This window comes from Dermacentor silvarum, chromosome 2 (assembly GCF_013339745.2).
Source record: "Dermacentor silvarum isolate Dsil-2018 chromosome 2, BIME_Dsil_1.4, whole genome shotgun sequence".
Lineage (NCBI taxonomy): Eukaryota > Metazoa > Arthropoda > Arachnida > Ixodida > Ixodidae > Dermacentor > Dermacentor silvarum.
In genome coordinates this window covers 56,470,554-56,490,084 of record NC_051155.1, presented here as the reverse complement: position 1 = coordinate 56,490,084, position 19,531 = coordinate 56,470,554, and the positions used below count along the sequence as shown (strand labels likewise).

Here is a 19,531-nt window from a genome sequence, read left to right as displayed (position 1 = left end):
GCATTTCGATGGGGCGAAATGCAAAAACAACCCGTGTACTTAGATTTAGGTGCACATTAAAGAATCCCAGGAGGTCCAAATTTCCGGAGTCCCCCACTATAGCGTGCCTCATAATCAGATCATGGTTTTGGCATGTAAAACCCCATGATTTAATCTTAACAAACCTACGGAGCTTGCACAAAACTACTGCAGTTCCCCACAGATGCAGCGACATGTGGATTGGAGTGCATTACAGAAATATTTTTCTTCTAATGATAATAGAGTGTCACTATTCTATTGTTCGTTTTGCACTTAAGTCTGATGCATGTGTTCTTTCAGTGCATTATTTTTTTTTGCAAAAACGTGTGCGTTTGAATTGAGTAAACGCAGCATCATATTTTTGCCCTCACAGGCCCTTTCTTCCTACAATCTCCACACGAATTAAAACAAAAAAAAGATAACTAAATGGAAACAAGCACAGACTTTCACACTTTAGACAGCCTTATCTTTTTTTTTTCTACCATCCTTTAATAAAGATCGTGCAAGAAACCAGCGGCATTATTTTGAATGTGAAAATTGATGATCACTGAACTGAAACACGAACTGAGAAAAAAAAAATTTAATTGGGATTACCCCAGGAGTGTGGTTTGCTAGCTTTGGTACAATGGTTGCCCTTCATACATGACAGAACAGTGAAAGAAATGGACACTGCAGTAACATTGTGGGAATCCTCAGGTCCTATGACCGCCGCACGCGCGGTGAACGTCGCGTTGGGCGCATGCGGGCCAGGCAGGGTGGGGAGAGGGAAAGCTTTCCTTTCGTGGGCAGCACACGGGAATCGCAAGCACTATCAGAGCCACCTGGTGTGTTACGTGAGATCCTTCTCACATTGTCCAAGTCTCTTTGGTCACCAGCAAGTGGCAATAGCGGAAGGCTCCGCAGCCGCTCCCGTTTTCCAGCACATGGTTAGTCAACCACGTTCTTGCCGCGGTCGCCCGTATTCCCCAGCTGGTAAGTCGGAAGCCCTTCTTTAATTAGTGTTTTATTCTCTTCGAGGGAACCCTCAGCGATGTCAACTATAGCTAGCTGGCCTGCTCGAGTGTTAGTTGCAGTCGTAATAAATGCTGTCCGAGTGTACACGAGGTTGTTGTTAATTGTTTTCTCGAGCTTGTACCGGGCCGCGGTTGATGCGCAGGCATGCACTCACCGCGGTCTCGGTAAGCCGAGACAGAGAGCCGTTAGCATTCCCCTCCATAACCCGACAACATGCAACTTAACAGGCCAGAATATATCTACAGTAAAACCTCGTTAATTCGGATTTCACAGTACTGAAAAAAGTGTCCGAATTAACCGGACGTCGAATTATCGAAGGTATCAAGAAAACAATAAACAAATGCTTGCCATATAAACACACTTTTATTTACTGAATGCATCAGCAAATCATGTCTTTATTTTGCAGAAAAGCAGTGCAGAATCTGCAATTCTCGTCATCTCGTGACTGACTGGCTCTCGCAGCGGCGAAGGTCTCGCGACTTCCTACGCTGCGCGAACGTGGTGCGTGCTTTCATTCGCGGCACGCTTTTTCTACTGCGAGCACATCCCGATTGCTTTTTCACTCATGAACTGGTCGCCAACAAATTGTTCGTCCATCGCCATGTAGCCAGTGCTGTTCATCCCCAACAGCTTTGCACCCGAAAGTGAGGTCACTATCGATGCGATCACGGATGGCAACTATGCAGTTTAGAAGGCACGCGGTCGCATGCAGTACGCTTCCAATGGCACTTCCAACGGCACACTTCCACCACAAGCGCTGTGAAACAGATAGGTGAACTCATCCAACAAAGCCCATTACTAATGTGAACATGTTCATCGCAAGAGGGCTGGCGGCAATACCTGTTACTGCGACAACGGTCGCGGTGATTTGCTGATACCGGAAGAGAAAAAGCGAGTGCTTTCCGGCATTTCCGTGTGACACGGGCGAGCGAGTACTGCACAGAAACTGCCGTGGCAGGCGCCTACTGCTCTTTATAGGGCGTGCCTTGTGTTTCACCTAGCTCACACGGAATCTAGCGGCATGAAAACGTATCATACGATCGCAATTTGGCAGTGCACTAAACGTTGGTGCCGAAAATCGTGTTTTCCCGAATTGTGGTTCCGATAAAAGAGGCGTAACTGTATTAGGTCATTTCTTGTGTTGTTGATCGAAAACTTTGGCATTGGGAAATCGAATGAAACGGGATCGTATCAATGAGGTTCTACTGTACATGGGAATGCCTGAAACAATGGGCGCTTTGGATAGGCAGCTTTCATCAGAGAGCAGGAATATTTTAAGTTGTGTATAGGGAACAGTGTTACATGTGAAAATAGTTGAGAGTGTACCAAAAGAGTCGGGATGCACGGTGCGTCCGTTTCAATCGTATGTTTGTTTTCTTGGCTTAATTGTGCTTTATGTGAGTAAACATTTTTGAAAAATTTATTATGGGTGACCGAACACTTTTTTTTTATGAAGATTTAATTCGTAGAAACCTTTCATTGCACTGCCATGAACATATTTTAAGCAAGGCCACGTTCAAGGCAAGCCGGACCACTCATATTGTGCGATTCCAATGGTTACCAAACCCCTAAACAAACTCGCATAGACAGTGGTGCACGATTTCTCTCTAGGTAATACAGTCATCCTTTGTTATAGCGAAGCCCCAACCAACAGAGAAATATCAGCGAAAACAAAAAAATCATGTTTGGGTCTGTGAGAAGGAAACAGAAGAGTATGTGGGCTTGCTATACTAATGCATGGCAAGTGAATGCCAAATTACAAACATGCTTTGGCTGTTGTCAAAATGCAACCGTGCAAGCATATGAAACTGGAATATTGAGTTGCCGGTTGCATGCCAGCCAAGCTGCAGGCTGGAGCATGCACACATGTCCGGAATGTGCCATTTGAAGTTGCTCTTACCGAGTATTTGGCATTACTGCTACCAGAAGAGGTAGGTACTTTAGGCTGCCAGCAAATGAATACTTGCTTTGCTCTCCCCGATTCCATCTCAGTTCTTGCAATTGTGGTTCTGTTTTAGCAGCAGATAACGCACCGAGACAAAGCAGTGCCAAGCATATTTATAATTACTCCATTATATCCAATAGTTCCTTATATCCATGTTTGTTATAATGAAATACTCCTGTATTGCAAGAATTTGCGTGTTCAACGATTAACGAGCTTCCCACAGTGCTTGCCCACTCACATGGACGGACCAGCAGAAGACATCCTGGCCGCACGACGACTCGCCACATCTGCCGGCGTCATGGGTCCCAGTGTTGTTGCCGTTCGCGACGGGCCGCTCCTCATAGCCGTCGGCGCATGGGGCGGTGCCCACATGGGGGATGCGTGCAGTCGCATGCGGCGCTCCAGCCGTGAGCAGATGGAGCGCAGCCGATAGAATGTGGCCCAGAAGTGGCGGCTATTGGAGCCCGCCGCAGCAGAGGTTGCTCCACTCGCACCAGCGTCTTCATCGGCGGACGAACCGTCCTCGGCTCCGTGCAGGTTACCCTGCATTTGCAATCCATTGCCTCTGTCATCACTTCGCCAAGTCTTCCAAACTAGCATTAACGAAAGGAATACTAGTTAATGGCAGAATCAAACATAAGTTGGTGGAAGCAAAAGCAGGTTTATCAAAATTGCGTTTGCTAAAAAAATTGTGGAACAGACAGCAACACGAACATTTACGGTGTAACAATAAGCTTGGCGAACCAAAGCTAGCATTCAGCGCTAGCATTACAGCAAGAATTGGCAAAAGTATAAACTGAGCAGCCCAGTATTATATAGCACCCAAGTTCTTCTTTATTCCTCTTTGTTAGCATCACAAGCAAACCAACAGGTATTTCACACTGACCTCTGCTTGTCATCTTGTCAACTACAGGTCACCTTGATACTTAAGCTGAACTGCCCCTTGCTAGTCAACTGCAGATCTGTGCAATCTCGGACTTGATCACTGCTGGCTGGTATTGCCAATGATGCAGTACAGTTGCAGCTTTTACACTTCCGTCTTGGAACACCTCAAATGTTGATGTTCCTGCTCTTTTTGTGAACTTGATCCGTGAAGAAAACGTGTGTACAGGTATACAACAGTTGGGCCCAACGAAATCGCACACAGCAGTGAGATTTGCAATGCCATACATGTGGACCGTGTTTTGAAAAATGCACAGAAAATCTCATGTAGTACACAATTTCGGTTCCCTGTAAGCACTGACTGCGAACATGTGATGGTGCTATTCAAGAGGCCCAATACAGAAACAACCTCCTTATCCGAGTTTCATGGGACCAGAAAAGAATTTCAAAATTAAATGAATGTCACATTATCAAAACAAACAAATGCTTGCTACATCTACACAACTTTATTTACTGAGGATATCCCTAACACTCATTTCTCTTTTGCACAAAATCAGCACGATAGCTGCGATTATCATCTTGTGACTGATAAAAGCAGTGGCAAGAGCATAGAGACTTTCTTCACATTGTGGCCGCAGCGCAAAACACTAGTCTTCATACGAGTATGCATTTTATTCACGGTGTAAGAATAAGGAGAGGTGCTGAGACTCTCTCCCCAACGCGCGCGAAAGCGCCGCTCGCTCGCGTCCAGATTATGTTCAGCCTGGTTGCAGCTGGTTCGGCGCCGTCGTAGAGGGCGCTGCGGTATGCGGTCCCAGCCTCAGCGGAAAGGCGCCGTGCTTCGCTGTCTTTGTGCGCTTTGTGCTTGCATGTGCGGCCGTGCTGTTTTGAAGGCACACTTTTTGTTCACGCGCCTTTCATCATCTTGTGCTTGTGTATTGTCGCCACGGGCCCACGACCAAGGTGGAAGCGGCCTTCTGAGAGTTTGAAATGGGTAGAAAGTGCTTCGTCACGAACTGCAATTCTGGATACCGAACTTGTGCGGAGCGTGTGCCTCTATTCAAAGTGCCGTCCGACAGCGGTCGTCTAGAGCAGTGGCGCCGTGTAAATCTGAGGGCAGACCGAACTCTAATGCCTACCGACCGATGTTTGCGCCAAGCATTTTTCAGAGGATATGATATCCACGGCATATTACGCGGAGCTCTGTTCTGTCTGCAAATACAGTTCCCATCTTATTTCCGAACTGTCCAAAGAACCTCACACGGTCAAATAAACCTCGAAAGCCGCTGCGGAAGAGAGAACCTCCTGTGTGCCACAAAAACTGCTGTGTGCCACAGCAGTCTGTGCAAATTTTGCTGCAAGTATAAGATATATACTGGGTGTCTTAACTACCATGCACCAAGATTTAAAAATATGAAAATGTCACATAGCTGGACAGAACCAAGGCAATGTTTTCTGTCGTCTCTTGCAGATACTCAGATTATTTTTTCCGTTCCGCCTTATTACATAATTATTTTCATAACTGATTCATCAACTTTTCTAAAGCTATAATTAGATAAAAAAGTGTGAACGATAGAATTGCACAGCAACATGAAAGATTCCCGATACAGCTTTTTGTTGCTCAATACGTGATACATAAAAGTGTTTTCCGAGTGTGAAAGAAACCCGCAAATAGACTCAAAATTGCCTCGAGGCACTTTGCGTGTATTCGTGGGCTTCTTTCACGATCGGAAAAATACTTCTACGTAGCGTGTATTGAGTAATAGAAAGCTGTATCGGGAGTCTTTCATGTTGCTCTCCAATTTTCTCATTGAAGCTTTTAATTATAATATTTGAGAAGTTGATTAATTAATTAAGACTAATCATGTAATTAGGCCAAATGTAAAAAATAAGCTCAGTATCTCCAAGGGACGGAAAACAACGTTACCTTGGTTCTGTTCAGCTACAGTGACATTTACATGTTTTTAAATCTTTGTGCACCCTGTATAATACTGCTGTTTTCTGTGCAGATGTGTGCCTGATTTTCAAATTTGTGCCATCCTGGATACTGAATGTTTTTTACAATGCGCGTGCGGTGTATATTACACGCTTACATATTTTTATTCAACATTTTTGCATTGTGGGAGTGTATGAGAGCGTAAGCTTCTGGGAAGGCTATCCTCTATTAAAATTATCGAGCTGCTTCATGCACAATTTTTTCATTATTCTGTCTTTGCAAAATAAAAAAAAAAGTCTATGAGATTATTGTGTGCTGGGTATAAGTGTATTTGTGGACAGGCTGTAGCATGCATTGTCAAATACGCTTACATTGGCACATTCTCATATGCAATTTAAGAAAAAAGAAAGTCACCTCTTAGATCCTGCAAGAGTCACTCGCTCCCCAATCGACGAAAGCCAAATGAATAATATACACAGTCTATGTTAAGTGGAATTGAAATAAAAAAGATTTTCACAAGTAAACTGTATTAGTGATATTGTAATCCAAGATGAAACGCCTGCCTTCGTCCCGCCTGATAAATTATGTTTTGAAAGATTTCTTTACATAGCTATGTGCTTTCTCATCATAGGTTCTAGCCATGAACACCCACTTTGCTCTAGTGCGTTGCATATTGCAAGCTTGCGCCATTTCATTTCTTAAATTAAATCGCGCCCACACTGAATTCACGTGACGATGCTTGAACGGTTTTCTGAGTTTGAATTTTCCGATGCAGTCACTATTTTCTTCTGATCGAGGGGTAGCACACAGGCTTACGCTTTCATTTTTTTATGCTTGTATGCATGACTAGATCAGCCGCAACAAAATGTGCGCGCGAGCGGAATGTGAGTGGGCGTTGAGTGCTGCCCGATCGATCCGTGTTCACGTCATTCACGCCCTGCACAATATACGTTCATGTTAGCAAAGCATTCAGCCTGGTACACTTATCACCTTAATCTGAAATAACGAATTTCCTTCGCGCTTTGAGTTTTACTGGCACCACTATGAACGAAAATTTAGCGGAGGCAGAGGAATGCCAAGCCACCGGCACCGCTAAGCTGGGACCGCTGGCCGCGGCGCCATCTATCTGCTCGCAGCAGAGCTACTCGGTGCGCCCGCGCGTGGCCGAACATAATCTGGACGCTCGCTCGCGCGCAGTGTCAACACCTAAATATTCTTCCACCGTGATTTTACTACCACACTCACCCAAACTATATTGTCAGAAGCGAGCTGGTCACAGTGCTACCAACCATGTGGAAATTTCCTTTGATCTGGAGTTTTTGTGTCTTGTTTAGAGAAAAAGGAAAATCTGTCCAAATCTAAAGAAATTTTTCGTACCACATGGAGGATAGAAAAACTCGCAGACGTGAGAAACCCCTGCTGCGATACCCTAATGACTGATGCATAGAACTGTTGACTCGCGACGGCATGTTCCGATTTCAGTCGCTGCAAATTAAGTTTGCGTTGAGCAGGCAAAGTATAACTTATGATTGTACCTCAGCGCAGTGAATGCATTTCACCAGGCAGAGGACAATGCGACTGCCCTGGGTTCACTAATCAAGCACTGCTATTTCGCTACATTATTGCCATTTGTACTTCTAGCTGTGCTCTGGATTTCTCTGCAATTTCGAGTGAAATATCTACAGTTAAACCTGGATATAACGAAATTGACAAATTCCCTAAAAACTTCATTATAAAGAGGATTTCGTTATATGCAGGTTCGGCACGAAAATTCAAAAAATAAACGCTTACTGTATTTACTAGATTCTAATGCGCCCTCGATTGTAATGCGCACCCGTTTTCGTTTTCGTCGAAGCACTCATCCTTGGAATGTCACACCAGCTACTGAATGCGTGGACGCGTGTCGTTTCGCACAAGCACGAGGCATCGGAAACGAAGAGCAAGTGTCACGATGACGTCGTAGCGTCGTTTAGTGTTACAGTAGAACCCCGCTGTTACGTTCCCGGGGGCTGCGTTTTCCCGGCTGTTATGTTGTTTTCGGCTGGTCCCGGCACAGCTCCCATAGAACCCGTCACCCTCGTCGCTCTTGATTGGTTCTTCATCTCGCGGCACGCAGCACTTGCCACCAGAAATGGGTCTCGGACCCATTTCGCGCGGCACGCCGCAAAACCCCCGATTCCTGCCGCTTTTGTCGCGCACGGTGACGCGTTGCCGCGCGTTTTTGCCGCGTGTTTTTGCCGCTAGCGTGGCCGTACCCTAAATCTCGCGTGCGGAAGAAAAGCAGAGAGAAGCGCGCCTTCTTCCGTTGCGCTCGAGGCACCGGCAAGGGAGCGAGGGGGGAGGGCTAGCGGGCGGCGTTGTACTGTACTCTGGCATCAACTGCGTACTGCGCGGCGGCGCACGGTCGCGCGGGCCATATCTTGAAAGCGATCTGCGTTGGGGCAGAGTCTAGGCAGTGTAGGCACAGAACACCCATACAAACTTGTGTAGGTGCGTCGGCGGCTCGTAGCTTTGTGCGTACTGTGTGTTCTCGGCGCTCAGTTTGCGTTGAAGCGATAGACAGCAGCACGAAGGTCACTTCGCTCGCTTCTGCAGCGGCGCTTCCACACGTCGCCAGCGTTTGACAGCGCGTGTCCACGCTCATCGAGTGTGATGTGTCACAGCGTGTACCAGGGCATCGGAAACATCAACTGAAAAAGGAGAGAGTGCCAGCTTGGCGGGCTAGACCAGCTGCAGCAAGCGGCAGGATCAGGTTTGAATAAAGGGACGGGGGAAAGGTCATGCCCACGGCGGAAAGATCGCCGGGTCGAGAGATGCAGGCCCGCCTCACACACACTCGCACGCACGCACACATGCACTCGCTTCGCATTCCGTCGCGGCAGAGAAGGTGCTTCCAGTTGCTGCTGGTGCAAAAATGACAAAATTTGGGGCGAAATCTCTAGGTTGTAGGCGGGGAAAATTCATTATTTCGAGGGGGTCTCCCGCTGCCACTTCGTTACGTAGAGGTCTCAAATACATGTGCTTCTATGGAGTAATGGCGGGGAATAGAAAAACTTCGTTATATCCAGGATTTCATTATATTGAGGTTCGTTATAAGCAGGTTTAACTGTATATGTAAGTGGATGCTGCTACATCAAAGAAAGTAGCACAGGCAAATCTCGACCTAAGTGGACACGTATACCAAGCCCTGAGAGTCGGGAACGCTCTCAGCCGCATATTTTGACAAATCCGATGCAGAGTCACGTAAAATCCAATGAAAGTGATAGCAGTATCTCTAAATACCGCCTTGGGTGCTTGGTAAATTGCAGCCAATGAAACACAAATGGTGACGTCACGCTGCTTTCATTATGAAAGCTCAACTTTAAAAAAGCTTCCCTCTTCCCCTGTGAAGGCAAATTCTGCTTTCTCATTTTTTCTGATTGCGAAATGCAGGCATGATATAATTTTCTTATAAATCAGGCGCACACATTCTGGTGCATGTTACATTCAGGTGCACATTTATTTCCTTACTTCAAGCCAACAAATATTGGGTGTGCGTTAGATTCGGGGGCAAGTTACAATCATGCAAATACGGCCCTTAAAATTTACCACGAACCACCAACAAGCAGAGCAACCTTGGACAGAGTCCCAGTGATCACGTGTTTTGGCAAGTTTTGGCAAAGAGAAAAGAAAAAAAAAACAGTGGATGTGCACCTGCATGCTTCAATGAAAGTTACGTTTCACTGTGTAAGTAGGGCTTGCATGCCATAAACGTCAGAAAATTGTATTGCACATCTTTTACATTAGTGTCGTGAAGCGGCACACTGCTTGGACCCAGCCATCTTCCTTACAATTTGAATAAGATTCCATGTCATTCTTGGCACTTAGTTGTTGCCCAAACATGTTTTGCATGTAGAGCAAAGTATGAGGGCGAGTCAAATGAAAGTGAGCCAATGCGATGAGCATTTAGACATCTGTCCCACTGACTAACGAGTCACGTGATTCCCGTCTCCTAAAACTACTTGGGTTGCTGCTTCAAAAAGTTTGCAACTTATTCTTTCAGGTCATCGTCCAACCAATTCTGGTTCCCTCAAGCCGTTTCTTCAATTGCCCAAAAATGTGGAAGTCGCAAGGTGACAGGTCCGGGCTGTATGGCGGATGTTACAGCGTTTCCCACTTGAACTTTGGCAGCTTTGTGTTAACAACATCATCGACGTGGGGACGGGCGGTGTCGTGAAGCAAGATGACCCCATTCGTCAATTTTCTCCGTCGTTTGTTCTTGATTGCGACACGGAGCCAATCCAGCGTTTTACAATATGGGAAATGATTGATAGGCTCCCGAGGTTTAGCAAATTTGATCAGTAATGGCCCCCGACGATCGCTAAAAAAAGTCAACAGCACCTTTCCGGCGGAAATGACAGCCTTTGCTTTCTTTGGGGGTGGTGAACTCGAATGTTTCCACTGTAAGCTTTCCTATCATGTTTCAGGCTCGTGGTAGTGGCACCATGATCCGTCCCCAGTCACAAGTGCAGACAAGTAGTAGTTCACCCTCATTGCGATACCAGATCAGATGAGTCAAGGCAGCGCTGAACCTCTCCGTCTTTGGCGGTGGTTCAAAATATTCGCCACCCATTGCGCACACAAGAGCCGATAACCGAGACGGTCATGAATTATGGTATGAACCGAACCGTGACTCATGTTCACACGCTCTGCCAGTTCATCGATGCTTATCCTCTGTTCTTGTCTAATCAGCTCATCAACCTTTGCATTTGTGTCGGGGGTGATTGCAAGGTGGCTTTGGCCAGGTCTTGGATCATCTTTGAAACTTTCTTGCTCCAACGCTTCACAGTGGCCAATGAAATGCAATGGTCACCATACACGGCACCCATAAGGCAACCAATTTCTTTTTGAGAAATACCTTCAGCTGTCAAAATCCTCACGACAGCACACTTAAGGAGCCTCCATTATGTCAAGCAACCATGTTCAACCCAGTGTACGAGAGCCAGAAGCAAAGTCATCCTTTGAGAATTGTTTTTAAAAGAAGTTATCAGCCAACGCGAACGACCACTGCAGTCAAGTCCTAGTCGGTTGTCGCAAGTAGTGATGGTGTGAGAATGACTTGTGCCTTCTCGTGCAGAGCATTGCACACGCGTAGCTTCCCTCGCACCAGCAATGTGCATTATCTTTTCCCTGCACTAGTGCTAAAGCGCCACGTTGCTTTCCGTTGTTTCTGCAAGCACATCCTGGTACCAGGACGATTATGCTGTTCTTCAGCTGGTTTTCCTCTTCTCTCCGCCACATTTTCTGATGCGGCGAGCTTATCCTTGGGTGTCATGGATCATCATTTCAGCTTGAGTGTAGCGACTTCAGTATTAAAATATTTGGAACAGAGCTTATAAAATAAATTTAAATGATAAAATTTACCATCTACAGCCGAACCTTGATATATTGAACCCAGGTATAACGAATTATCAGATATAACGAAGTGGACATAAAACTTTATCACCAATGTCAGCATTAGCGAACGTGTGCCTATAACGAATATAGGATATAACGAAGATATTTTTGTGTCAGATACGACTTAATTTTAACGAGGTTCGACTGCATTTGCATAACACAAAAAAAAAATATCTTTACAGAAGACATATTGACAAACTGAACAACCACATCTTGCAAAAATGCATGGAAATCTAGGGAACCTTTTTATCCGAGTTAGGGGGAAAACTGGTTTCACAAGTTGGCAGTCCACACTGGCTGGTTGGCAACTAATCATCCATGGCGGTCTAGCCAGCAGGTTTCACACCAACGTGCGGGCTGCAGTAGAACTGCTTCTCCTTCTCGACACACCTTCTACCGAGTTTGTGATATTGCAGGTGAAAGTTTGGGTGACAGCGCAAACACACGACCACAAGAAGGGAGACACGGACACACAGCGCCTGTGTGTCCGTGTCTCCCTTCTTGTGGTCGTCTGTTTGCACTGTCACCCAAACTTTCAAGATGTACCAACTCGCCCAAAAAGAAGTATTGATGAATATTGCAGGTGGCTAGCATTAAATCAAAATGAAACCACTGCTCGTTGCAACTACTGCAAGTGAATCTGTGCTACCTATCAACGTCTTTATGGATGGCAACTATGTAGTTCTAAAAGCATGTGGACAATGCGGCAACATGCACAATGGTAAACACATAAATAAAAGGGCATCAAGCGTTCCTATGGCTTCTGCTGGCAAATGTGGTGATGTGGACTTCGCCACTTCGTTGTAGTTGGGTTCTAGCACCTCCTGTCCTCTTTTGCATTGCGCATTTTTGGCACTCCACATTCGGCATGTTCCGAAGGTCATCCTAATTAACCGGTGCATGGCCAAATGTCTGAATTAATGAGAGGATGCTATGAACTAATGCCTACACTTGCTGGGACCAGAGGACGAGTCCAATTTATCCAATTTAACGGACTAACAATGGCCGAAAGTACAAGATTTCACTTTAACAGAGAGAGTAAACTTTAATGGGGAAAGGCAAAAAAAGAAGGAAAATGTGGGTGGAGCCCCTAGTCCAGGGCCCCACTGGCTTGAGCGGCTCGCTGGGCTTGGTCCAGGAGAGCCAGCTGACTGTCCTGTTCCTCGTCCGCAAGCCATGCCTCCCACTGCCTTAGAAAGTGTTGTTGTAGAGATGTCCCGAAAAATTGGGTGGCTTAAGAATTGTTGTCAGTGCCTTTTTTTTCATCGTAGGACTGGTCGTCAAGCAGTGAACAAATGGGCTGCTGAACGGTGCCTAAGCCTACTCGCGTCAGTTAGTTATTTAAATGTTAGTTATTGCAATGAAAATGTGTTACTGTAAGTGATTTCCTGGCATTCTTTACAAACGGGTTGTTTGTCGTTCCATAAATAGTTGCACGTAAAATGGGTGTGTCCTGTATGTAGCTGGCACAGAATCACTTTGATAGAGTGCTTTTGGTGACGGCATGTTATCCATTCACCAAGCAGACGTTTCGCAAGATCTCAGCTTAACAGCTTTATGCATAGTAATCGCAGTAATATATTGTTAAAGGTAACAAAATAAATGAAAACGTATTTACAGACCATATAAAATAAAAATATAAGCAGTCCCAGTTTTGCCCGAAAGGCAGAACATTGATACCGATAGCAAAGTATTACGTGAAGACGAGTAGACTTGCAACATTTGCCTAATAACTAAAAATGCAGGGTGCCACGCACCCACAGACACACATGAACAAGAGTTCAATCGATAAAACAAGAGCACTTGTGCTCATAATGCTGGCACGATGAGGAGCCCAGGCAGTGAGGAGTGTGCATTCTTGCCCCAAAGCAAACGCACTTTTGCTGCTGCACCCTTCACTATTTCAACCGGGCCGCACCTCCAAAACTCAGCACCACACGTGCCCTCCGAATGGGTGCGCAGGAAGACAATGCACATCAAAGCACCAGTCTTCTTGGCTTGCACGCTCGTCCTGACACCTGCAGCGGATCACGTGAGCTCCAAGAAACCGCACGTGGGCCACATGTGTACCATATTGCACCCAGGACGGCACGGAGGCAGTGGGTGGCATGAACGTGTTTTTGAGTGCCCCCATGTAAAATTGCTAGTACAGCAATGAAGCCAAAGTTGATTTGGCCCACTCTGGAACTCGCCTGCTGCGCTTCCCGTCGGTTCAGCTGGTTCAGGCGATGAATGTTGTTGGAGTAGTTGGTGACTTCGCGAGCGTAGCTGCGTGCGTCCTGTAGTGCTTCCTCTGGCTCCAGTACAGGTGACACCAGCTGCTGGTAGCCCGACAGCTGAACAAGGGGGGACACACACAAAATGGGGGTGCACCGGTCACACGTGGGGGGCAAGTTTCAATTTGCATCGTAAACAAGTGCCCATCATCAGCAAAGCAAAAGCGACTGGCCGGTGGTGCGTACAGGCGACGTATGCAAGACCAAAGCTTGCACGTTGAAGCATGCTTGAGCCCCACTTGAAAATTTTACTTCAATCTACACTCTTCTGGGTACAGTTTTCTTACACAATGGTGACTGCCAGAATTCTTGCGGACATTTTCATTTCGCAGAGGTGTCCATTTCAATCCTTTTCCATCTGCAGCGTTTCTATGTGGATAGTCTTACACAAGTTTGACCTGCAGTGTATGCTACTGAAAATAAGCGCACCTTAAAATGCCTTGACGGTTACAGCTAATATACACTTAAAGGCGGTGCCTCCACTACCAATTACAGCTGAGGTACAGCATAAAGAACTGTAAACAATTTTGTGTGCTGTGTGCGCATGTGTGCCTACTTTGTGCTTCCTATCAGCCTCCCCATCCATTCTTTTCGAAATGAAGCTACAGAAAGCTTTTCTTCATATTGGCTAGTTATTGCTATACTCCGATACAAGTCAAGAGAAATGCGTCAAAGGACCCCCTTCCAGCCAATGGTGTCGCTGCGTGAACGTGACATCGCGGTCGACCGCCTTACACCTACGAGTAGCGCTGTTGGAACCAGGACTCTCTGAGTGCAACCACATGCATAAGTAGTTTCGAAGGACGCATTTATTTCGAGCGAAAATAAAATCTTAGCTCAAATTCTTTATCTACCCGTAGCTACACATGAGGTGAAAGGGCTTATTTGTCAATTAAAGCAGTGAATTGAATTCCAGTACCTGCAGCGACAGCTGTTTCCCGGCAGCACCGAACGGTGATACAGAAGACGAACGCCAGAGCAATCATCGTTGCCAAGCGTTTTAAAAACACTGCTCGCAACACACAAACGAGGCTCTTCACGGAATTCACCTTAGGATATGACTGAGCGGCACTAAAGTCAGCTTGAGAGAGCATGATCTCACTGACGCCGCCGATTGGGTAGACACAAACAGTGGAGGTGGCCATTTTAATAAAAGTCAGTAAGCGCGGAAGAACACGCGTTTTTTTTTTTTCGCGACTGTGGCGTGATCTCGGCCGCGACGTCTTTATTTTTTTCTTTTTTTTTCGCGACTGTGGCGCGACAGAAACGTGACGTCGCGGCCGACGTCCCATTGACACAGTGACACCATTGGCTGGAAGGGGGTCCTTTGACGGGGAAAAGCCGCATTTCTCTTGACTTGTATCGCACTATAGTTTGGTGTTCTCTTTACGAATGGGCTATGCTGGACAAAAGCAAAAACAAGGAGTGTGCAAACACTGAATAGTAAATTTTTATTCGAATATCTAAATAAATGACAAAAGAATTAAATACCGGATTGCATATTTATTAACAGAAAAATTAACAAAGTTCAATGCTTACAACTTTCGTGCAAGGAAAGCAGGTGCTGCACATGCTACGAAGTCCACTCGCATTTTGTAAAGACTGTTTCTTATTGTGCAATTTAGCTTCCAATTTCGCAAGAGCAACAAATGTGCTGCGAACCCCTTCTTGCACGCTATTTTTCAATGTTGGAGGCGCTGAATTTGTTTAGAAAATCGCACAGGTGGTGTGGAAGGCAAACCCAATAACAATGTGGCTTGGGGCCTGCTTGCTTTTTGTTTTTATGGAGTATCCAATTCAACACAAAAAATGTCTCCCAGAAATATTTCTGAGTTTTTCAAACTTTGTTTTCACCAAAGAAAACTAAATAGGCCTAACAGTAATTCAGTCTTCTACAGTGTAGACCGCTTATAACGCAAGTCAACAGAGACACGAATGGTCACACTATAAGCAGAACAACGATTTTCAACGATCCAAAGCATGGCCGGTATAACGTAAAACTATTTCAATCTGTTTTTATTCCAAATCGGCCATTAGCCCTCCATGATAGGTCAAAACGGCTCAAGCTATGCCCATATCACGAAGGGTTAATGGCCGATTTGGAATAAAAACAGACTGGAATCGTTTACGTTATACTGGCCCATGTAGACCAAGCAGCCGCAAGCATCCTAAGAGCCGAAGCGTGCAACCGGAAATTTTGCATCCGTTTAAGTTTACGAACGTTAAAAGGTTAATGTCCAAGCACCCGCGGTCTTCGCATGAAGCAGAAAAATTAATAATATAATAATTTTACAAAAACTTTCTTCTTTCTGGGGCCAAAACCAGTTCTGATTATGAGGTATGCCATAGTGGAAGGCTCCGGATTACTTTTAACTACCAGGGGTTCTTTAACGTGCACTACAACGCAATCACACGGGCGTTTTTGCATTTCGCCTCCATCGAAATGCGGCTGCGCACAGCTGGGATTCAATCCCGCAACCGAAATTTCCGGCGCAGTAAAGTGTCTCATACCATTTCTGGGACTGATCGGTGTGTGCACGGTGTCGAAAACATGGCGACCGTGAATCAAGTTGCCGCCATTCGAGTGTTGTCCGTGCCCCCATTTTCATTACCAAGGTGATTTCTCCGCTTTCCATGTGCCGCACAGCCATTGCAACGTGTTTCGTTGACTCGGCACCAGACCACAACTTTGATCGCTGACGAGGTGCGCTGTTTAGGCCTAGCCAGCGGGAATTTCAGGGCGGCATGCCGTCGCGGGAAGCTCGCCCTTGATACGTTCGTACCCGTAGACGATTACTTAGAGACTATGCATGCGATCACGCGCACGGCCTGAACTTACCGTAACGCGTACGAAGCGGAGTTTGTGCCCCCGGGAAATCAGCCACGGCGACTACTGTGAATGCCTACCAAGTTGTAAGTGCTGCACACTGGTAAGAACGGCAAAAGCTCACAAGTATACAGAGAGACTAATAGCTCCAAACTAATTTTACGGAACACTGCTTAAACTGAGAGCGCCGCACGTGCTATATCTGCACTTCACTGACGCGCATCGTGACGGTGCACAGAAACTGAAGCCACATTCAGTGCAAAGCGCACCGCTGATAAGCAGCCGAGCAAATGGCTTCTCTGTCGCCTAGGCAACCACTGCGTGCCTGCATCACGCTTGCGCCTTTTTTTTTTTTTTTTTGCTATCAGTGGGTGCACCTAGTTGAGAAGCATGGTCACTGCCGCACTTGTCGGCGGGATTTCCCCGCGGAAGCTGCATTATAACCGTTATTTCGTCTCGTGCGGCTGCACTGTAACAGTAGGCGTCTAATTGAGTTCTATGGGAGGGTAAATTGGAGTCAGAATAAGCCGCGTTGTAGCCAGTTCTGCCCTACAAACAATTACGTTATAAGTGGTCTATACTGTACTAGGTGCTTGCAAATGCAACAATAACAACTGTCACAATCAATGCATGTAAAATGAATGCGGAAATCACAGCTGCAGAAAAATCAGTGCAATGTCAAAAGAGGCCTAACAAGAGTGTTGCTAGCTATTAACTTTGCTATCTAGGAATTGAGAGACACCGTATGGTCTACTATTATTAAAGAGAACACCAAGATAGTATGCCAACACCGATTACAGTTCAGATTCTATACGAGTTCTGATATATGTTTTTTTATCAATACATTTTGTGTTGAATGAAATCAAGTGTTTTTCTCCCTTTACAGCTGATGAAATGGCGGAGTTACGTTGTCATGAATACCAATAAAGCTTTCAGTTCAATAGGAAGGCTATCATGTGCTTCGTGGCAAACTTCTGTTGCTTAGAAAGCTTTGCTTTCCAGTTCATTCTACAGAAAATAGAACTGTTTGCCCATCTTTATCGCAAGTGGGTTTTGTCGCTGATCGTCAGCTCATCAAGGCCAATTTCTGCACCAAATTAAAGCAGGGACTGCGCATCACGTAACTCGACCTCACTGCTCCACATGTAGCCATCGCTGGCGCAGTGCAGGTTGACTGCGGTCGGCGCTGACGGTAAAAAGCCTGGTGCCCTTTCGCTGTTGTCTTCGGTATCATTTGCTACTTTTCAAAGGTCCTGAAATTGGGAGGTCCATGGCAACACCTGCTGACATCCTCTGCTCCCACCACGTCTATCCGCCATTCGTGGAAATGTGTCCGCAGCCGGACAGTCAGCACACCAGTGACTAGCCAGATGAAATTTTGCCACCTGCTAAGTGAACTCAAGGCTGCTCGAGGCTACAAGAAGAGACTGATGTGCTTCTTGGAACGGCATCTGGAACGAGAAGCCTTCGTGCAGTGTGTCGCAAAGATGGCAGCTGTGAACAATGTCGGTGCCATCCCGTGCACTTGCATTCATTGCCAATGTACTTTGTCTGCTGTCCAAGTGTTGTGCTGCTACTGATTAGATCTGCGTTGACTCAGCACCAAACTGCAAGTTCAGTCGCAAAGACCCAACGAAGCATTAATTGGGGACTAGTTGATCGACATGGCCACTGGTTCCAATCATGATCATGGTGCTCCCGGTGTTTAAAATCATCAATATCGTTGAGTGTGCGAACTCATAGTTCTTTGAGTCTTGCAAAATTTGCAGCATCGTCTGAAGCGACACAACTTTGCGCTTTGTCAGCACCATCTTCTAGAAACTTCGCTGTCCATTGCTTTGGAGCGGCTGCTTTTGCGGCACATTTCCGCCGGGGTTGCCAGGCCTTCGGGAGAAAAAGTAGCCACAAAATTCTGAAATGTAGCCGCAAACGTCACCAACTGCGGCAAAAGCTTAAGCGTGCTCGAGTTAACGAGATTCGACTGTACAAACATACTTAGTCTCCAGCAAATACGTGAAGTACCCTAAGAATGCTAACGCATTAACAAAAGTTGTCACATATTATTGTACCATAATTTACCATAACGACTAGCTGACGTTCTTTGATAATTTCCGCTACACATTTGCGTGCTTTCTCATAACTGGAGCGGTGTCACCAGTTTTAATACAATAATCTTGCTGCATGTCGCCCCTGCAACACTACGACTTCTCTCTTAACGTTCCCATGCAAAAATTAATACACAGTTTAAACTGACAGCATCACGAAAGTTGCATGTACAATATTTGCACTTTGCAACGACGTGCGTGGCTACTGGCGAATGCTAAACACATTCGCGGCCTCGACCAGCTGACGCTAAAAAATCAGGAGTTCTCAAGTATGATGTCCCACACATTCTACTCTCCCTGGCATGCGACCGCAAGCACCTTTAAAAACTTGCATAGACATGACACCTATAATGTTTAAAACACCGCTGCCATGACACATGGTCTCGAGATTCGCTATCAAGGTAACCGTCGCTAAGGGTGGAAATACAACCCCTCCTATTGCTTTCGTCCAATGCAGCACACAAAAGCATAGACATTAAAATTAGTTAATTCCTGCTACTCGGAGAGAGCTGTTGTATGCCACCTGTAGAAAAACTCAATGGGCCTATTCGATTATCAATCCCTGACAGTTCCAAACTACGCGAGGCAATGATTTCAGCCAATGAGTGTTGAGTTTGAAGCGTCTCGAGCAGCCCTGGACAGCCCTGGACAGCCCAGGACAAGTCGAAAAGGCCTGCTGGCCACATTGATGCTGTGGTATGTTTTCAACTCCTGGATCTGGCTTCTGGCACTTGCAAAACTCAAATGCATGGCCTTCAAGATCTCGCCTCCGGGGCTGTTGCTTCGAGGGAGCCGTCACAGGGAGTGTGACTGGGACACTATCTATACCAATACCACCACCAAAAGTAGCCAGAAATTAGCCAAGTTGCAAAGGGACAAATTCCGATCATTGGAAGCCTCTAAAGGTAGCCAATTTGAAGAGAAGTCGTAAAACCCGACAACCATGAAAATTTCCACACTTGCCGAGAGAAAGAGAAAATTGTAGAAACGGTAGGCGCCACTGCGCTGGTTCACTTTTCACTTTTAATGCGAAGCATTTTTTGTAAACTTCAGGCATTTTGCACCTGCCTGCCTACCTGCCCTGCCCGCCTG

At 46.0% G+C, this 19,531-nt stretch overlaps 1 pseudogene; it reads right to left on the bottom strand.

The window, feature by feature from the left end:
* The window catches only part of LOC119440051 (uncharacterized), a 132,365-nt pseudogene that overhangs the window by 70,151 nt on the left and 42,683 nt on the right, over nucleotides 1-19,531 (bottom strand).